At 38.4% G+C, this 9,669-nt stretch overlaps 1 pseudogene across 1 annotated transcript; it reads right to left on the bottom strand.

Moving 5' to 3' along the window:
• Positions 1 to 6,349: 6,349 nt before the first annotated feature.
• LOC149817063 (subtilisin-like protease SBT3 pseudogene) lies at positions 6,350 to 8,830 on the bottom strand (annotated as a pseudogene). Its single transcript, XR_016427554.1, has one exon. The product of XR_016427554.1 is annotated as a subtilisin-like protease SBT3 pseudogene (transcript).
• Positions 8,831 to 9,669: the final 839 nt, after the last annotated feature.

The following is a 9,669-nucleotide window of genomic DNA, read 5'->3' as shown; positions in this document are numbered from 1 at the left end:
ACGATCGCTCCCATACTCTAATTAACCGATGTGAGAGAGGAGGTTCACAGCACGGATCATAAGTTTTCTAAAGTCATAGGTTATGATCATTTTTCCAAAGGACAGAGTGTTTTCTTAGGTACCATTTTCCAACACTCAGAACGCAAAATGTTTTCCCATGCCATAAAGTTTCGGTGTTGGCGAGATGCTATGGCTTCAGAGATTAGAGCATTGAAAGAGAACAATACTTGGTTGATTATGGATTTACCTATGGACAAACACCCCGTTGGTTGCAAATGGGTGTATAAAATCAAACATCACTCTCATGGCTCCATTGAAACATATAAAACTTGAATTGTGGCCAAGGGCTATACCCAAATTGAAGGATTATATTATAATGAGATGTTTGCTCTTGTTGCTAAGTTGATAACAATACGATGTTTGATAGTCATTGCAGCAATAAAGAATTGACATCTATATCAAATAGATGTTAATAATGTATTTCTTCATGGAGACCTTGATGAAGAGGTATATATGAACTTACCACTAAGTCTTTCTGTTCAGAGAGAGCGTAAGGTATGAAAGTTGCACAAATCACTGTACGGACTCAAACAATCCTCTAGAAACTAGTTTGCCAAGCTCTCACACTATTTACTTCAAAAAGGATTCGCACAGTTTAAAGCTGATTATTAATTTTTTTCAAAAGGTACTAATATGACACATATTTTTGTTTTAGTTTATGTGGATGACATTATCATTGCAGGATACATCGAGTAACTTAAGTTTTATATCAATTAGCAGTTCTGATTGAAGGACCTTGGATAACTAAAATATTTCCTCGGCATTGAAGTTGCAAGATCTAAAAGAGGTATTTTCTTATCTCAACAAAAATATGCTCTTGATATCCTGCAAGACATGGGTTACCTTGAAGCTAAGCCAAATCAATTTATCATGGAACTACATACCAAACTCAGTAATGAAGATGAAGATTTGTTGGAGGATCAAGTGCCATATAGACGCCTAGTGGGTTGGCTGTTATATCTTACTATAACCCGACCCGACATTGTTTTCACGGTCAATATTCTAAGTCAGTTCAGTAGCCAACCGCGACAGCCTCATATGAACACTATCATGCGAGTACTTCGATATATTAAGAATTTCTCAAGACAAGAAATTCTAATGTCATCCACTAGCAAGATTCAAGTAATTGGCTACTGTGATTCAGACTGAGCCTCATGCCCGATGACTCACCGGTCCACATCCAATTATTATGTCATGATTGGGGACAATCCTATTTCTTGGAAGACCAAAAAGCAATATATGGTGTCACGATTATCGGCCAAAGCCAAATACCGATCCATGGCCCTAGCATGTTGTGAACTCACATGGATCAAGTACCTGCTGTTGGACTTTAGGATTGATCACTCTCAACCCATGACGCTCCATTATGATAATCAAGCAGCTCTTCGCATTGCCGCCAATCTAGTCTATCATGAGCATACCAAACATATCGAGATTGATTGCCACCTCGTGCTGGGAAAAATTCAAAGCGGCCTAATTCAAATGTGATTTATCCCTACACATTCTCAGTATGCAAATCTATTTACCAAGGCACTTGGCACCGACCATTTTTCTCGCCTCAAAACCAAGTTAGGTGTACTCAATCCACACGCTCCAACTTGAGGGGGAGTCAAAGATTTCATATGTACATTAGGGCCGATATTCAAGGGATCATGCAATATCATATGGTCGATATTCAAGGGATCAAGTTTCAGGGATCAGATATTCAAGGGATTACTCATTATCATATGATTGGCATTCAAGGGATCAGGGATCACATAGGTTACAACAACTTGAGATATTATTGATATGGTCAATATTCAAGAGATCATGCAGATTACAACATGTAGGTTACAACAGTTATCAACATTCAAGGAGGGCTCACAACGATTATTAAGGAAAGTTTTCGATAATCAAAGAAATACAACCGAAATTATCTATAGCACATTCGGCTATTGTAAAGTGTATGTGTAAACTATGTGAAATGTATGTATAAACTATAAATGTGTCGACTACTCAAATTAAATTCAGTTAATTGAAAAAGTGAAAAGAAAAATTCTTTCCTTGTATCCTCGATTTTTATTTTTCTTCAAATTAGCATTTGGGTTTTCTTACTCTAGTTTTTTCAATGAGATGAATGTTTAATTAGATATTTCTATGTTTTTTTAATCAACATTAGATATGATTCCACATGCTTGATTTTAGTTATAATTTTAGGGGTTTCATTTTTTCTTCAATTAGCATGTATATATGAATGGTTTTTGTTAGCGAGTAGGTTTTTTATTTATTATTTTTAAATAACATGAATATTTAATTAGGTATTCCACATGCTTAATTTTAGCTAGATTTTTAGGGGTTTTGTATTTTTTTCTCAATTAGCATATATATAATGTTTGTTAGGAAATAGGTTTTTGATTTTTTTTAGTAGCATGAATATTTAATTAGGTTTTAAGGTTTTTTGTATTTTTTTAAATTAGCATTTTGGTTTTTTATTTTGTTTTCAATGAATTAAATATTTAATTAACTCTTTTTTTAAATCAATATTAAACATGATTCTGCATGCTTGTTTTTAGTTAGAAATTTAAGTTTTTTTACCAAATAGCCTATAAAATGTTTTTAAGCTTTCAATTTTTTTTGTTTTGTTTCTTTCAATAGTAATTGGACATGAATCCATGAATAATCATTAATAAATGTTTGGTTTTATTTTAAATATTAAGGGTTTGGTTTTTTAATCAATTAACGTAAATGCATAATTATGATATTTATAAGAATTAAGGTTTTTTTTTTTAAGAAATGCTTTAGAATACTTGATTGTTTTTTAAAATGTTGTAAGTATAGTTTATTAGAATTTATTTTTCCTTTTCACTGTGCATTGGTGTCCACCCTCTATTTTAAATTCCCTTGTCCTGTACGAGTGTGTGATTCTTGTGGCACCAACCACTGTTCTATTATTGTCTCCTTGCATCACATACAAACAGAAATACACTCAATCGTGACAAGGCACCGAAAACAATGTGGTGTCCTTTTGGTAACGACGTGTACCTATTTGGTGTCACTTGCGGCAATCACGGGCAAATTAATTATGACTCAACGTGTGAAACGAACCAACTTCAACTTTACTTATTTTGAGTAAATGCCTGGTTTTCAACGGCATAGTTGTTTGCATTGTTTTCTGTTGTAGATCTCAAGCAGTTATCTGGTGACTTTGTGTAATGCCCATAAGTCCCGCAATCTCTCTGCAAAGTGAAAATATTGGAATTACTTTTCCACCATTTTACAGTGGAAGTGGGCAAGTGGGAAAGTGCACTTTCCCTACCAATGGGGGCTCCGCGTGGTTGGTGGCATAGTGACAAAAGTTAAAAACGGCAAAATCTCGGCAGGAACAAAACTCGAAAGATTTTGAAAATTTTCATAAATCTCACATTTTTTCGGCAAAATCTTGGGAATGAAAAATAAATTAAAAATATAAAAATAATTTTTATAAGAAAATATAAATAAAACACATTTAAAAATAAAAAACTTGGGGCTTTCATGATAAATATGTTTTAAAAATATAAATATTGTGATATTTGTCACAGTTTGAAAATCTTGCGAGAAATAGCCATTTTAAACTTTCAGGCAATTTCTCGTGATATATCGTCATTGTTTTTATAAATATCGTGATGTTTGTCACAGAGGTTGGTAGGAGCTGTCAGTGCACGTGTCTATGTGGTGAGACGTTGCAGGTTCAAAACCCCAGTGGTACATTGAATAACTGGTGGGGGTCTGCCTAACCCCGTCTTTAAAAAAAAAAAGTGCACATTCCCTCCAACATGATTCTAGCTATACCAATCAGTTTTGGGCTAAGTCAATGGAAAACCCCTCATTACTGACCGTGCATTGGTAGGCCTCAGGTTGTAATACTCTTGACGCCTCTCGTAGGTTTTGAACCATAGGCTACCTCTAGCAAACAAAGGCATAGCCTTGTGAGCTGCATCAATCATTTTTGCTTCAAATTCCAAATAAAATATTTAACTTTTTTGAAATATCCAGAAACAGGCCCTCTTTCATAAATTGTCTAAAAGCAGCAGGCCAGTCAACTTGTTGGTAATTTACAAGAATATCGTATAATGAAATACATTTGTTATTTTTGGATAGGTCAAGGAAAACCCTTTTCCCACCCAACCCCAACACCATTACTGCCAGTAAATTGGTAGGCCTCCTCTTGGTAAAACCCTTGCCCCCCCCCCCCCCCCCACACACACACACACCTGTCCACCAAGGAATTCGCCCCGCTCAAATACGTACATGTTTAAGCTATATATAAAGAGAGAGAGAGATTAGTGCATAGGTACTTGAACATGTTGGCCGTTCATCGCACGCCTGATGGACGGCTAACGTAAAACATGACCAAACGAGCAATAGCGGAGAGAAAAAATGCCGCTAAACGTCAATAGCAGTGACAAAAGTTGCCGCTAAAGGTCAATAGCAGCGACTTTTTTCGCCACTATTGCTCATTTTGCGAAAGTTGATGTTAATTTTTTTTTTTTAACATTGGGCATTCATCAAGCACACGATGGCCAGCATGTTCAAGTACCTAATCTTCAAGCACCTACCATTATATATATATATATATATATATATATATATATATATATATATATAGTAATGATACGGTGCTCCCCAAGTACCTACTCCCACCTAATAGAAGCTTTAGATTGTCAAATTTCTTAAACCTTTTTAGTTGATCAGACCCTATAGATATAATCTATAAGCATTATTTAGTAGAAAACAAGTTTTAGATCATGTGATTATAGCATATATATGTATGTTTTTTAAGACTTTTAAAAATCAATGGCTCACATGTATCAAAATTTCATGACTTAAAAGATCCTACTTTTATGTCCCAAAAACATATTGATTTCTATCAAAGAAACTATTTTGAGTACATCCATAAGGTTTAATTGAGAAGATACAACCTACAACCATGATTTCAAGTATGTGAGTGTAGTAGGTACTCTCGAGGGACCAGAGCATCTCTCTCTCTCTCTTATATATATATATATATATATATATATATATATATATATATATATAGAGAGAGAGAGAGAGAGAGAGAGATGCTTTTGTCTTTTATTTGGTAAAAAATTTATCGTGACTTTTTTTTGTTAAAGAAATAAATGAGGAATCTTAATTTCTTTAACAAAACTTTGGTTTTAGACTAAAGCTAGAATTTGAAACATAAATGAAAAAGGGCGTTTGATTGCAATGACCTACAAGTTTGTCAGCTTCTAGTAATTAGCTGATAGTTGAGATGCATATTTATGAATTACTCTATTGCAAATCCACATGCTCTATAAAAGCACTCAAATATGATGATATGTCACATATGGTTGGTGATACGGCATCATCGCCGTCCATATAATGGCAATCAGCAAGCCAATGATGATATCACAAACCTTTAGAATGGGACCCTTTTAAGGCTACATTATATAGTGATGACAACGGTGATGGATTTTGACAACTCTAGATAGCCAAGAATTGGTGAATTGGCATATCAACTGATCCGAGCCGTCCAAGTGTCACCATCCAGTTCTGTTCTGACCTGCAGTGGACTCTACCTATAGAACCACCAATCTACTTTAACATGTACTTGGTCAAGTTAGGGGTTGGCCCCAACTCTACATAACCTTTTATCTTCATGATATGCCTATCTCCATATCAAGATTTTTTCATTAGTAATAAACAAGTAAATGGTGATGGGTTTGGGCCCAGAAGGGCTATACCTTGGCTAAGGGCAACCGTGATTTGTTACGTGTATAGGATGACCATAATCCAGTTGGGCTAGGGTTGGACGGACAAAGGGCATCTGTCTTCGGGGTCGAAGAAGGACCATTATTCAACTACCAGTTATACAACTATACCATTGGGTTTTTAACCTGCAACGTCCCAACACAAGGTGACGTGCATTAGCTGCTCCTACCAGACAAGGTTTTGGGCAATCTTGGACGGCAGCATTGCCCATGATGGTGGAATGGACAAAGTCCAAACTATGAAATCAAAACCTGCATGTTGTATTATGCCTGCATGAATCCAGGATGCTCGGGATTATATCATTTGGTCCATATACTGAAACTACTAGTGCTCGGGATCATGTACGATTATATATCTTTTTGAAAGAAATGTAGGATTATATATGAAAAATCCTTTTTTGGAAAATGCCCAACAGAACGGATGATTCGTCTGATTTATACATGACATAATCGGAAGACACAATCTAGTACGTGACACGTTATGCGTGGTGCGAATAGTACGGTAAAACAGTACCACATTTATCTGGAAATTCATTCAATAATATTATTTAGACAACAGTTAGTTACAGGAGAGAGAGAGAGAGAGAGACAGAGAGAGAGTTGCTTCTGCATTTCTCTGTTCTCCATTGGACTGTACATATTCTTTTAACTTGCTTATTGTATTTCCAAGTTAACCCAGGCCTTAATTCCCCCCAATGACATCCACAAAGCAGACAATTTTATGGTAATGGTGTTACATCTAATTTTGTAGCCACTATTGGGCTCCTAACTACATGGTTTCCTTTTTGCACCCAACTCAGTGAACCAGTGACAGCATCATGTTCCATAGGACTTGTCATTTTCAATGTTAGGGTGAAAGATCCCTTGTCATTCTTCTCCCTGAACACAAGTGTTTCTGGGGTCACAGTCACTGTAAACCCCTTCATTGGTGTTACCTCTGCTCTGTAAGTAGCACCACCATCACCAACATTGGTCACTACCCTCTTGAATGTTTTCACATTGGAAGGCTGATTGCCAACAAAGAAAGCAATGAAAGATGGATAATTCAAGTCCATGTTCACATCCGAGCAATCGGACGATGATCCAGTTATGGTCTGAATCTGCTCTTTCGTGTAATTCAGACCACAGATCAGTTTCACGTAGTCATCGCGGCCGGCATCGTAAACCAAACCCGGGTCCATGGCCTTGTTGGGATTTATATGGCCTGATCCCATGGCTAGAGGAGATGCTGGTTTGCTTATATCTTGAATTGGACTGTTTGTATTGTCTAAAATGCTAGCAGTGGTCATCATGGCCGAGCGAATTGCAGCAGGGCTCCAATCAGGGTGTACTGACTTCAAAAGAGCAGCCACACCTGTGGCATGTGGGCAGGACATTGATGTTCCAGAAATCAGATTGAAATCTGTGAACAAATTTCGTCGGCCAATTGTCTTTACAGATGAATACCGTGTCCATGATGCCAGCACAAGTGTTCCCGGAGCCAGCAAGTCCGGTTTCAACACCATTGGAGTACTTTGTGATGGCCCCCTGGAAGCATAGTCTGCAACAGAGGGTGCTGGCTTTGAGCCGATAAACGTGTTAGCGAATTTGATACTAACCTTCGGATTCCTACTGCTTCCTAGGTAGTCGAAGATGGCCTTTGAATCTACTGGAGAAAGTATTGCACCGGGAAAATCGAATTGAGGTTCTGTTAGTTTGTCAGAGTTATTTGATATGAAAAGCCCTCCGGCGACCTTCAAAGACGACACCACTGAAATTTGGTCTTCAATATTGTCACTGTATGCACACAAGATGATCTTGTGGCCAACACCCTTGAGTAGTTGAGTAGAATTGCAGAACTTGGTAGCCTCACTGTAAAACAGAGGCACCCCTGTCAGTGATGTATCTTGTGGATACAGCGACGCACTAACAAGTGTGACTTCGTTTCCAAGAGTGATAACAGCACCGAATTTCCGATCGATGGTGCCAGCTCCAACAGTTAGTACCCAAGGAGTCCCATTGTGCAGTGTGGTGAGTGATGGCCCTTCATTCCCAGCAGAGGAAGAAACAAATATACCCCTCTCCATTGCTGAGAAGGCGGCTATGGCTACTGGGTCCTTGTACAGAGGGACTCCATCATAGCCCAAGGATATGGAAATGACATCCACACCATCAGAGATTGCTTGTTCAATTGCAGCAAGAAGATCAGCAGAGGAGCTGCCTTCTTCCCACAATGCCTTGTACATGGCGAGCCGAGCTCGGGGGGCGACACCTCTTGAAGTGCCTGCAGCATACCCAAAGTAAGAGGCACCACCCACATAGTTGCCTGCAGCAGTTGATGAGGTATGTGTGCCATGACCCTCAACATCTCTTGCTGAGTTCATTGAAATGGTGAGGTTGGGGTCTTTGGCTAGAAGGCCCTTGTTGAAGTATTGAGCTCCAATCAGCTTCTTATTGCACATTGAAGAGTTGAAGGACATGCCAGTTTGACATGTACCCTTCCATCTCTTTGGTATTTCAGTCATACCATCATCCGAATAGCTTTTGCTCTCTGGCCAAACACCCGTGTCTATCACTCCAATTATCACATCCTGGCCGAATTTTGATGTCGGCCATATGCCGGTGAGCGGGTTCAGATTCAGGAACTCGAACGTGTGCGTCGTGTCCCTGGTGACCTCCATGTCTGGGTATGCAGCAATGAAACCCGGCAATTTCTTGAGTAATTCAATCTGAATGGATGAGAGAACCGCACTGAACCCATTGATAACAGTGCTGTAAGCATAAACAAGTTTCAATGGCATAGTGTCCACGGTAGCATCAGCAGCAGCTGCAAGGCTATCTGATGCCAGGATAGAATTGTACCAATTCTCATGGCTAGTGAATGCTTTTGGCATTTTTGACACATCCATGTGTATGATATATATATCTCTCTCTTGCAAAGATAGTGCCCAAGTACTGTGGTATACAAAAAGCATGAGACATGCCTTGAGCAAAACAGCAGCGGTAGCCATTGGAATTGGATGATCAACGTTGCCAACCTACATCCTCTTATATACAAGAATGTAATAAATGTAGAGAGAGAGAGAGAGAGAGGAATAAGTGGTGTATCAAGGATGTGATTTGAATTTGTCGATTCCTTTGGTCACGTAGGAGAGAGTCTGGATCAGGTGCAATCACATGGCACAAAATTTGTGCATTAAGCCCCTGATCACCCTCCATCAGGCCTTGGGCCCCATAACTGACAGGCCCTGTCCCAAGATGAAGGGTGATCATGTGCTTAATGCACAAATATTTGTGCAATCATATTGCACCTGATCTTTTCGCCGTAGGAGATGATGCAGGAAAGTGGCCAATTGTTAAGAATAGCTCGGACCACAAGAAGGCATTGAATAGTGTAGAGGTCGGATCAAGTGATATGCCAAAACATAATTTTTTTGTATTTTTAAATCATGACCGTCCGTGAAATTCATCTTTGAGTAATTGTGACATCAGCACTTTTTTGTGGGCCCCACTGATTTCCACACGAATAACAAGGATGAAGGCCAGATAATGGTGATCTCAAAACAAAAAAATCTGTGTTTAACATATCACCCGATCCAACCTTCTATTGTATGGATGTGAATAGATCGGATTCAGGTAATCTGACTGAATCCGAATCCATCAGAACCGGTGGCCATACTCAGATCTGATTAGGACTCTGTATCCTGTTTTGCATCTGAATCTAACTAAAATCTAAATCAGACAAAAAATCTGAATCTGAATACATTGTAAATGTCAGGTTTTAAGCGTAGTCAAATCTGGATTTGCTTTTAGCTAATCCCCATCCGACTCTAAGTCCAAAACCCAATCAAATTATGCT

Source organism: Nuphar pumila, chromosome 14 (genome assembly GCF_984573655.1).
Source record: "Nuphar pumila chromosome 14, dmNupPumi1.hap1.1, whole genome shotgun sequence".
Classification (NCBI taxonomy): domain Eukaryota; kingdom Viridiplantae; phylum Streptophyta; class Magnoliopsida; order Nymphaeales; family Nymphaeaceae; genus Nuphar; species Nuphar pumila.
The sequence above is the reverse complement of the archived record's forward strand: the minus strand, read 5'-3'. Positions and strand labels throughout refer to the sequence as shown.